Raw genomic sequence first — 13,070 nt, 5'->3', positions numbered from 1 at the left:
ACTCTATGCTACACCTGCACAAAAAGGCGAATGCTGCAGTAAGTTGTGCAGTTTAGGCTACTGTGGGCTGAGCACTTTTAAAGTGCACCTTAGTACAGATTTGGCAGAGTAACTGAAGGCTTTGAAGCTATTCCATTTAAAACATAAGTTGCATGCAGGGAAGATATTGCTTACATGATCTGAAAAGGATGTGTGATAGTGAAAAGGAATGGATGAATTTAGGCTGGGCCTTGAGGGGAAGCTTGCAACCAATGGCGAAAGATGCTCAGGGTACTTGCGTCATGCTTAGCATGAGCAGATGTTGTTAAATGTCTCAAAACCCAGCTGGATCCAGTAGGCCTTAACTGAGTTGTATAAGTTCCCATTGCTGTAGATTGTTCTCTGATGCCTGTACAATTGTGTAATACAAATACCTGCTTTGTGTAGCAGGTTGGTAAAAGAGTGACTTCTAAGATATTTGTATAAGGTAAAATTGTTTAAGTAGATAATATTAGATTTACCTAAGAGAAGGAGTGAGAGGGAGTTGTATGTGTTTACAATGTATCTGGGACCTCTAAGCAGAGACCATCCAGATGAAATTGGTAAGGAATCCCTACTTCCTTTCTTCTCCAATTAAATACTATTCAGACTTACTAGACAGTGAGAGATCTGGTCCTAAAATCAAGAGGAGCTATCTGGGCCTCAGTTCAGAAGCTACGGCATGCTCGGAATCTGTGCTGAAATGAAATCACAGTCGTTCCCCTCAGCATAAACACTGTGTAGACCTGGATATTCCAAGTTACCTACGAAGGGATGTTCAGCATGCTGCTTTGCACAGTGCTGGCTCCTGAAATCTCACATTAGCAACCACGATAAGTACAGTTCTTAAGGGTTTTCTACTTGCTCTTGCATGTTTTGCAGATGGAGGGAAAGGTTAGAATGTTATGCAATTGACTGCCCAAGGTGCAAGGCAGCTGAAATTTTACCCACTCTTTGAGCTGTAAATTACCCACATAGTCAGGTGTGTTGCCTGGAGACCTATGATCTGGGTTAGTTGATTACTCACCGCAGTCAATGTAGACAGAGCCAGCCTTACTAGCACCCTTATACCCAGTTCTTAGAGCTGACATGAGGAAGACTAGGTGACACTTATGTATACAAGCTTAAATGTTACTGGAGATAGACCTTATCTTTGAAAACCCAAATTTTACATTCAGAAAAACAACAACCCTATTCTTTGCTCTTGACAAGACAATCTCTTTTAAGGACACTGTGCTAAAGATTCATTCTTTCAAGAAGATCGCAGAAGCAAGCAACTGGTACTTCTGTAAGGACTGTAGTCACACTAGAAAACTGAAGAACTATCTTCCAATGTGTGTTTTAAAGCACAGCCATGCCCTTATTCTACTGAACATCTGAGATCACAGTGACAGTGACAAAGACAAACCAGGAAACAGCTTACCAAAAAGATATCTATTTTTGCATAGTGTTATTATCAATTTCTTGAAATATTGTTGGGCTTTTATATAAGCAGAAATGCTTAAAGTTATTCTAATAATTGTCTACCTCTATCTTCAGTTCTTGCTTTTTTCCATATGCACATACTCTAATAGGCTCGTCATATTAAGCGGCCATCCACATTGCTTCTTATCACTTCCATGTTTTAAAGAATTATGGACAGCAGTTTCAACTGATTGGACCTTGAGTGACAATTGCCATTAAGATTCCCATGGCCAAAATATTGATAATTGCAAAAAAACTCAGGGTATTAAGTTTAATGATGGAGAAAGCTATAAAATGTGTGTATATGTGTATAGATATGTATTTGCAAGTAATCTGTCTTTAGATATATCTGGTTGTGATATGCAAATAGACTGATGATTGGTGGATTGGTCGATAATTCATTCTGAATTCCATTTTACAGGTTTATCTTTGAGCATAGGTCCACAGATGAGATCAACATTGAAAATATAAAATGACTTGTTCTCATGCAGGTGTACTTGAGCAACTTTCATCTAGCAGTATAAGCAGGGTACCCTCACCAAGATTACTCAGTTGCATATTTCAAAGTAGTTGGAAGGTTATGGCACTATGTCAATGAGATGGTTTGATGTATAATTATTATTGGAAAAATACCTTTCTGAATTACCAGTCTGTGTATGTATGCAATACTATCTATGAATGTTGCACCAAGGACATTATGAAAGTGGGGTAATGAAAGCACTGAAAGGAGGAAAAGCATATAGAATGCTTCTAATTGTAAGAGGTAATGGTCCTTTGTTAGCTAATAATAGTGTATGCCTATTGTTAAGTTCACAATAATTAGTGCAGTCATTCGCACAAGTCACTCTGACATAGGCGATGTTTTCATTTCTTATCTCGTATTGCCACTGGAAAGTTAAAAGAATTTTGCCGTTTTTTTTTTTTTTTTCCTCTTAGGATTTACTTGGTAGAAATCACTGATCAGTTTGTTCAAATTGCAATCAGACTTGTTGTACAAAGTCAGCCCTTCATTTTGCAATCAGAGATGAGGCTAGAATGTTGATTGGCGTCACACCCCTTACCCCTTCTACTTGAAGAACACAGATGGCTTTAACTAGAGAATCCCAGGCTGTGAATGTCCCGTTATCATCAATAATCCTATATGGTTTCCTTGCTCCAAGGTCTAGAGTCCTAATAGAGAAAGAAACAACAACAGTGCAGGTTAGCAGGACTTAAGAGCCTTGGGGAGAATCTTTTATGATGCTCACTTCCATACTCGAATAAGCGAATAATTGCTGGACTTTATCTCCACCGTAGTGAACATATACTCCATAGAAGGAACTGCTAGCAAAGGGTGTGTGTGTGTGTGTGTGTGTGTGTGTGTGTGTAAGATATATTGCAATGGTTCCTTGTAGATTTTACATATTTTAAAATAAATGAAGAATAGAAATGAACTTCCAATTTTACCAATACGTAAACTGGATAGGGTGAAACTTTTAAAAGTATGTTTAGTTTATATCTTCTTTCCCGCATTTTATTATGAAAATACAGAAGTGCACAGCAAATACCCACATACCCATTATATAATTTCTACAATTAACTGCAGATATTTGCTTACTTATATAGCCATCTATCTACTGTCCCTTTGTTTACCTGTATATCTATATAAATTTATTGCTGTTGGTCAGATAGTATTAATAAATAGTAAACTGTATTTATTCATAAGATTGACTAAAATGCTTAGGTATTTCTGCATAACACAGTTATTACATCAAGTGTTCAATACGTGTGTGTACTCTTTAAGGTAAACACTTTGAATTATAGAATGAATAAACTTTAAGGTACTATTTAAAGGGGATATTAATTGCATATATCTCGGAAACATAACTTTCTTTCGTGTAAACCATTTCCATAACAATGGAATGTCTCTTCCTCATCAATGTCTCCATATCTCCCTTCACTTGTCAACAGTGTTTTTTTTTTTCTGCAAAGAATTAATTTTGCCTGATCTAGAACCTTTATAAATAGAATAAGATCTGATGTTATTTTTAATGAAACACTTCTTTCTTTTTGGCAAGATATTTGAGGCTAATCTGTGGGGTGTATGTTTGTAGCTTGTTCTTCTTATGTGTGAATTGTATCCCATTTATGTATGATGCACCAGATAACTGGTGTATGATTCTCTGTTGATGGAAAAATGAGAGAATTCCAATTCTGAATATATCCTGAATCAAACCTGAATAGTTCTTTACCAACCTTCTGGGTTTGGACACATTTTAACTTTTCCGGAGAAAATGCTCCAATTTTAGTTTTATCCTGGACTGGAACTATGTGAGAAATGTGATGAGGGTAGCTCTCATGACGCTGGGCAGTCACACTGAGACACTGAACCCACACAAATTAAGAGAAGAAACAGTAATACTTTATGCTGTGCTGTATCATTACATATATTGTTCGGCACAATGGTTGCATTAAATGTACTATTTATTTAGAATTATTTTCAGCTTATGATAAGCTTATGAGGATCGAAATACATTGAGAGTGGAACATCTATAGTTCTGGGTTCATTTTAATAATCAAAGAAAGTAAACTTCGAATCCTGATGGGAAAAATTTAAACAGATTCAATGTCAACACATGCAAAAGTAACAAAAACAAAAATTGTAGCAAAACTAACATTTACTAATGAAGAAACTTTTCATGAAGTTATGAATGGAAGAAAATTTCTCGTCAAAAATCTGTAGCTAAATTAATAATAGTGCTAGATTTAGCCCTTTATTTTTAACACTGTATTTAGTGCAAGAATGTATACCGTTAGCAAAGCTATTCTGCATTAGCACAAGTGGGTATATCCAGTGCAATACTGCTACGAAAAAGAAATAAAGACCATACTGGTTGAAAATGATTAAGTAAAACAACATCTATTCAAGACCCACCATTGTTTATATAGAAAATCTTCTGAGCTAATTTGGCTTCCTCTCAGTGTGTATCCCAGAAATACTTGTACTTTGAACCTTTCCTTGCTGATCACTCTCTCCTGGTCTCTCCTGGACATCTTCCGCTCATGGTTGAATCCCTTATTTCCTCTTCTAATTTCTTCTCCCCTGGCAGCCTTATTTTCTTCCCTGCTCAGTGATTGGCTGTAAGCTGCTTTGTTGGCATATCAGGGACCATTGGGGAGGAGTGTTAACACCACATTGAGAGAGGAGATCCTCAGAACAAAGATTGTAACCAGATATGGGGGTTATAGAAATCAACATTTGAATTGTACAATAACCTTATGCCTACAGCAGACAAAGTGAGGAATCAAAGAAAGATTTTACAGAATGAGTCAGCTATAAGATACTCCCAACTCTCAAGAGAGAAAAGTTACTTAAGAGAAGCAGAGAGAGAGAGAGAGAAAGAGAGAGAGAGAGAGAAGTACAGTGGAATAGAGTACAGTACAGGAATACAGTAGAGCTCATGCAGTCGGTACAGTGCAACACAGTTTGGTGCAGCTCAGTTTGTGGAATTCAGAGGCGGGTTTTCCAAGCATAGCAATCCAGTGAGAAGACAGTTTGAATCAGTCAGCTTGGAGTGGGGTTTTGAGCCAGAACAGCTGAGTTGAACAAGCCATACAAAGTCCAGAAATAACTGGAAATTGTGATTTTTCATTCAACAGAATGAAGTCTCAAAGGCTGAAAATATTCTAGGCCTAGGTTATCTGAAGCCTTCAAGGTCTGGGTTTGCAGAATATTAGATTGTATGGAGGCTAGAAGCTTCCAGGCATAGGCCTTGAGATATTTAAATAGAAATGCTATGAGCTCAAGCCATGTATTAGTAAAGCTTGGTTATGACTTTCATCTCATCCTATCACATGATGAAATAAAAACGTTTACAGAAAATTCAAAAGAGGGATACAAAGACAGGCTTCAAAGGGTAGAAAAATTGGTGCCAAATTTAAGACACTGAATCTGAGGAACAGACAGGAAAATATTGAAGAAAAATGAATAAAGCCAATAGAATACAATTAAGCGAGCCACAGTATTATGGTATGAAATAAAGACAAGAGTATAGAGATGGTATTTCAAAAAATCAGTGGCTTGTTTGATGAATGATATGAATTTAAGTATTGATCAAGTCCAATGAACTCTCATAGGATGAATCAAGTACATACGAACTCTCACATGAATGTCAGATGCATGACACTCATACTATAGGAAGCCAAAGAGAAGTGCTTCATCACAGGAAAGAAGTGGTAAGATGTGACCATGCTTATCATCAGAAATAATTGAGGCTACAATGCAAATGATTGTACATTCAAAGGTAGTAACAGAAAATAAAATAAATAGGTAAGTCCTCACAAACACAACCAGTCAGCGATAAATTCTGTATCTAATAAAATTCTTCCTTTAAAAGTGAGAGTAAAATTAAATTTCTAACTAATAAGTCGAGGGAGTATCTAGAATCTAAAAAAGATTCCTGGGGGTTGGAAATTAAAAGATTCAAGAAGATACAAAGAAATAAATTCTCAGAAAAGATAAGCATGACATTTGGGATTAAAGCTAGGTTTACTGTAATAATGATTTGCAACTCATTTTTTCTATTTTTCTAAAAATTATATACTAAAAATTTAGCCCTATAGTTACTATTATTATAATACTGGCTTATAAATCCACATTACCTCTAGTGAATAGATTAATCATGTATAAAAATAATGATTAATTTATGGTTGATAAATAGTGCATAAGCTGTAATTTTCTGACATTTGTTATTGAAATGATTGGGGACAGAGCTGCTCATACACAGATAATTGAAGTTAAGCTGATAAAAAAATTCAGAGCATTATAATTTTTGATTGTTAAATATAACCTCTCTGGTGACTGCAAAAAGTTATGGAATATGTATGAAAAAAATAAAAATATAATTTTGGAATTCCATTAAAATTAACAAAATACAAATAAAGATAATAATAAAGGAAATGAGGGATAAACTATATAAAATATATAGAAAATACATTGCTCATCAAATAGATATCACCTTAATAGTAATTACATATAAGTGGATTAAATTCTCCAATCAAATGACAAAGATTATTATTATAGGTTAAAATCCAAGCAAACAAACACAAAATATGATCTCAGCCATGTATGATGGTACATATCTGTAATCTCAGCAACCTCATGGTCGAGGCAAAGGAATCACGTGCTTGAGACCATACCAGTCCAGTAGCAGAACCTTCAAACAACAAACAAAGACATGATATCATAATAGGATGTGCTATTGTTTGAATCTAAATGTCTTCCTCAGGTTAGTGTGTTACATGCTTGGTCCTCAGCTTGTGGTGCTATTTTGGAAATTGGAGAAGACTGAAGAAGACCAGGGAAAGCAGGGGGCTTAGAAAGCACATTTAAATGTTATACCTAATTTATGCTCCCTTTCTATGTTTCTGTTCCCTTCTTGCCTGAGGTGGGTTTCCTTTGTCACATGCTTCTGTGGCCTTTATGTTCTCCTTCACCGAGGACACAGAATCAATGGAAACCTCTGGAATAATGACCCAAATTAATCGTTTTTCCTTTTAAGTTGTTTATCAAAGGTGTTTTATCTCAATGACACAACCCTAACATCTGCAGTCTGTAAAGGACATTCTCTACACCCAAAGCTACAGATTCAAGTAGAAGGATGTATATGAATACTACTTGAAAATAGTAACCAAAGAGTATAGAGCTAGCTATCCTAGACATAAATAGATATGAATATGCATAGTATGTAAAATACATTCTTTAAATAGTAAATTTTGTGTTGTGTGTATCCTCTGTAATAAAAATACTGAAAGAGAACACAGGAGAAAAGATAGCAATAAGACATAAGGACAACTATTTAAGTTATTTTTTAATTTTTAGTTTTTTTATATTAATTACAGTCTATTCACTTTGTATCCTAGTTGTAGCCCCCTCCCACATTCCCACTCAATCCCACCCTCCATATATCATCTTCTCCCATGCCTCTCTCCAAGTCCACTGAGAGGGGAGTCCACCTTCCCTTACCTCTGACCCTAGCCTATCAAGTCTCATTAGGACTGGCTGCATTGTCTTCCTCCTAGCCTGGTAAGGCTGCTCCCCCATCAAGGGGAGGTGATCAATGACCCAGCCACTGAGTTCATGTCAGAGACAGTCTCTGTTCCTCTTACTAGAGTAAACACTTGTAGATTAAGCTAGGGTCAACTTCTGTTTTTCCTTGTAGTATACTGCACCCCCTACTGTCTACTCAAGAGTTTATTCTGTGAATCTCTCTTCCGTCCTGCAACTACCTTTCCAGTTCATCACTCCAATAAAGATGCTGTAATTTCTACCATGGTAAAGAAACAAATATTTCCAGTTTTAGCCAATTTGTCAGCCTTTCCTTTTCTGTCTTTCATATAGTAATATTACATTTAAAATAGTTGCCTATTTCCTGAATATAACGCCAACAGCACAGGCCCTAAGATCAACAATCAATAGATGGGACCTCATGAAACTGAAAAGCTTCTGTAAAGTAAAGGACACTGTCATCAGAACAAAATGAGAACCAAAGACTGGGAAAGGATCTTCACCAACCCTATATCTGACAGAGGGCTAATATCCAGAATATATAAAGAACTAAGTTAAAAAGCAACAAAACAAGTAATCCAATTAAAAAATGGGGTACAGAGCTAAACAGAGAATTTTCTGTAGAGGATTATTAATGGCAGAGAAACACTTAAAAAAATGCTCAATACCCTTAGCTATCAGGGAAATGCAAATCAAAACGACCCTTAGATCTCACTTTACACCCATCAGAATGGCCAAGATCAAGAACGCAAATGACAACACATGCTGGAGAGGTTGTGGAGAAAGAGGAACCCTCCTCCATTGCTGGTGGGAATGTAAACTTGTACAACCACTTTGGAAATCAATCTAGCGCTTTCTCAGACAATTAGGAATAGCACTTCCTCAAGATCCAGCTATACCACTCCTAGGCATATATCCAAAATATGTTCAAGTATACCACAAGGACATGTGCTCAACCATGTTTGTAGCAGCTTTGTTCATAATAGCCAGAACCTGGAAACAACCCAGATGCCCCTCAATTGAGGAACGGATTAAGAAATTATGGTACATTTTCACAATGGAATACTACTCACTAATTAAAAACAAGGAAATCTTGAAACTTTCAGGCAAATGGTGGGAACTGGAAAAGATCATCCTGAGTGAGGTATGCAGAAGAAGAAAGACACAAATGGTATATACTCAGGTATAAGTGGATATTAGACATATAATATAGGCTAAACATACTAAAATCTGTACAGGTAAAGAAGCTAAGCAAGAAGGAGGACCCTGGATAAGATGATCAATCCTCACTCAGAAAGACAAATAGGATGGACATTGGAAGAGGGAGAAAACAAGAAACAGGACAGGCAAGGAGCCTACTGGGCTTCTGAAAGACTCTGCCTAACAGTTTATCAAAGCGGATGCTGAGACTCAACCAAACTTTGGGCAGAGTGCAGGGAATCTTATGAAAGAAAGGGGAAATAGAAAGAACTAGAGGGGACAGGAGCTCTACAAGGAGAGCAACACAAAGAAATGACGTGATTATATTAGTCTCAAAAAATACATATATATATATATATATATATATATATATATATATATATATATATACTTTTAGTTTAGTTTGCAACTTTACCCATGCATATTTCCCATCCTAAGGGCTCACACTTCCTGCAGTTCTATTTCCCATCTACTCTCTGTCTCCTCCCCCCAAATATCTCTCATGCATTCATGACTAATATCTTTGTTTTGTGACCCATGGGGATTGACCAGCGCCATCTCTACAATCCTGCCTTTAAACCTATCTGCTGTAGCCTTGTAGGCTCAACAGAAGGTGCACATAAAAACAATGATCACTCCTCTTAGAATCTATCAAACCTGACAGTCAGGAGGCAAAGGGTGGGGCCCTCATCTGCTTCCCCTTCCTTAATATATCGTTGATATGACAGATCTTGTGTGGGCTCAGTGCAGGCAACCAGTTGATGTAAGTTATTGATTACAGTAGATGTATTTGGTCTAGGGGATGGCATTTTGAAGACTTTCTGGTTCTTACATACTTTCTGCTCTCCTCCCTAATTGCTTCTTGAATCTTAGAGGGGGTGGTATAAAGATTTGTTTAGAGTTGGGCCAAAATCTGGGTACTTTGTTTCTGTATCATGGGCAGCAAAGCCCTCTCACCATGGTTTTCTGCAAGAATAGGCTTCTCTGATTAAGGGTGAGGTGTGAATTTTGTCTATAGTCATATTTAAAGGTATTTAGAAGGTGCTGACATTCAGCACCCTATGAGAAATATGAACCAAAATGTCAGAATTAATGTTGTAATTCCTGTGTTAGCCAGCCCATACTAGATATTCAATAGATGTTTGATACTATCAGAAAAGTTAGTCATGACTGGAAGAATATCCTGTGTGTCACAGCAAGAGTGTCCTCCTTAAGCTGGGCAGTGTGGGAGAGCTGTCCCTAAGTGAGTTTTGAGGCATCAGCCTACCTGGACATTGGAGATGCTGATGTCAGTAACAAATGGTAGGCATGGAAGCAAACACTAATTATTTCCAGAGAACTACATGGATATGGAATGTGAAGACTCATGATGACCTGCTAAAAAAGCTTTGCTATTTTTTTCATTGACTATTGGTAGGGAAAATCTTGTCATCTGGATTCTGACAGGAGAATATAGTTTTCCAAAGTAGAATCATTTTCCTAGGTAAATGCACCTTGTGCTCTATTCTGCTTTGGTGTAAGTGACATATTTGATGTTGGATGCCTTCCACATGAAGATTTATCATTTAATTATAACTAGGAACACTGTCTAAATCCCAGCTGCTTTGAGAAATTACTTAACTGAAATGCAGGATTCTCAGTAAGAAAGCAGGAGCTTATTTCTGATCCACAGACTCAGGATCTTGATTCCCTAAAAGTGACAAATGTTTCAGACTCTTAAGAAAGGGGCAATCTCTAATTATGAGGTGCACAGTTCAATGTCAACTAGAGAAGAGCAAGCAGGAGCTACTCTTAGAGGTTTTTTACAGTTTTTAAAAGTGATGGAATGCCCACACCCTAGTGCTCAGCATACAGCCCCTCTGCTTTGGTCAGTCACAGTTGCAGCATTTCAGAAAATATACCCTCAATCTCATGTGACTACCTGTACCACTTAAATACAATCTTTACAAGGAAAGGAAACAAAGTCTCTTGCTTCTGGGCCTTTCATCTTTTGCTTTCATAACCTCAAAGCAGCATTAAAGAGAAAGAGCTTGCAGGAAGCCTGATTCATTACGAAAATTAACTCAATAGGATTGGCAGGCTTATGTCTTCTTTCACCATTTGTTGTTATGAAAGATATCTTAGTTCTGGGTTCCAGGAGGTTGTGTGAGAGGAGGAATTTACTGTTGTTTGCAATGCAGATTTTTTAATCCATTCTTCTCAAACCTGCTTATACATTATTTTTGGTAAGTCTTTAAAAAATGTTTTACATCCTGTTTTAAAAATTAAGACTTAATCGGCAGAGATACAGTCGTCTGAGCTCTACCATTTTGAAAGCTGGTGAGATGATTCATGTTATGCTAGACAGTATGTCATTGCTATAATTAAACCTTTGAGACAATTGAAATATATGAGATAAAAGTTTTTTGCAACACATAGTTTTAAGGGTTCCACCTAAGGATCATGGGGACCCATAGCTTTGGTCCTCTGGTGGAGACACTGAATGACAATGGCAGAAGCAATGTGGAGCTAAATGTTCCCATCATGACCAGAAGCAGAGAAAGAGGAAGAGGCTAGGGAACCACAATCCCATTCAAGAGCATACCTCCAATTATCTAAAGATCTCCCTTGAAGCCCAAGCTTCCCAATGATTCAGCCACCTACAAAAACCACCACCCAAAGGACTAAACATCTTCACAAACAGACCTTTGGGAATAATCAACATTCAAACTGTAGCATGCATATGTGTATATTAAAAATCAGTGCTCAAAGGTGTAAGATTCCCCAAGTCATTGCTGAGCTATTAGCAAGAAGAATTTTAAATAGTAGACCATTTGGTGGAGTCTGGGTCTGTTGGCCTTCAGCTTTATCTAGACATGATTACCACAGATCTGCCTTTTCTGAAAAGTGACCCTAGATTCTGAGCTCTGCTAACACCCTCACTTCCTTTGTCTGTACCTTGAAAGAAGAAGAAAATAGCTGTCTGAACATGCTGAGATAGGGCTTTCTCCAGGTGCTCCTGTTTAGGACCCACCTCTTCTATTACCTAGAAAAGATACAAATGTTTTTATAAAAATTTGAAAACATTTTGTAAATCGTTATTTTTTGAATCACACATTGCTATCAAATTGTGTCATCTTCTTACTTTACAAAAAGGTGACTAATACTTTTTACTTCTCATGTTTCCTTTAGTCCTTCCTGATCAAACTTTCTTCTTCACAAACTCAACTAAGCCATTCTTCTTAAAGAACTCATTCAGAAATATGTGATTTTCTTACTCAATTTCTCAGCAGTTTTTGACACCAATAATCATTTTGTCTCTTTTAATTGAAATAATGTATTCTTTTGGAACTCTTTCTCTCCCCTCTGAGTCACTCTGTAGTTTCACCTGCCCTTCCTGAAGTATGTCAGGTAAGCATGTCAAAGAGCTCTGTTTTCAGTCCTTGTTGCTCCTGGTGATGCCATCTAAGAGAGAAATGTTAGGAGAAACTTTCTGTGTTTTTTCCCCTTCTGTCTTATGCTTTCTGCCACTCTCATTTTCCAAACTCAGTAAAATCTAGCTAATGGTAGAGTATAGGGAAGGTGGTTTGGAGAAGACTGATCTATGCTCTAGAGTCGTGGAGATCCAAGAGAAGACACATTAGAAGAAGGTATAATATGGGAAACCATACTGTACATTTGATGACTCGTAGGAAAAAGCAACACAAAGGGGTGAACTGAGGATCCTAAAGAAACAGGGAAGAGAATTAGTGGGAGTTTGACAGCCAACAAAGGGTCTACATTTATTCACAAATGTACTAGTCTCCTGATGTGAAAGGACATACTGTATATCCTCAGATCTTCTCTCTCATATATCTGGCATCTATCCAGTTAGTTCTGTTTGATTAAGATACTTAAATCTAGTCACATCCCATTATCTCCTTCTTAGAGTTAGCCTCACTGTCTCTCAGTAGCTGATCTCACTGGCTTCTCACAAAGCTTGTTTTCACTATATTTCCTATTAACTATATAGAATTCAGATTCTTCCTTTGAAAACCTAAGCAACTCTTATCCCTTGTTCAAACACCTCAGCCCAGAGTCCCACTCATTCTGAGAATGCACTATATCCTGTGTAGACTAAGAAGGGATGTTACTTCTGAGACAGCAGGGAGGTTCTGCAAGGAACACATGCAAATGAATTTTCTCCTGTTGTCCCCTGAGTCCTGAAGAATCTATTCTGCTTGCCTCTCTGATTTATGTCCTGTCATGCCTGTGCCTCATACACCACTATTGTATAGGCACACTTGCCTTTCTTTCTTTGGCCATCCCTAGCTTTTGGAAATCCCTGGGAGTCCTGGGAGTTTATATTTGTTACTCCTTAATC

The sequence above is a fragment of the Psammomys obesus genome, unplaced genomic scaffold (assembly GCF_907164565.1).
Source record: "Psammomys obesus unplaced genomic scaffold, mPsaObe1.curated_primary_1811, whole genome shotgun sequence".
In the NCBI taxonomy this organism is placed as follows: Eukaryota; Metazoa; Chordata; class Mammalia; order Rodentia; family Muridae; genus Psammomys; species Psammomys obesus.
Note: the sequence above shows the minus strand (reverse complement) of the source record.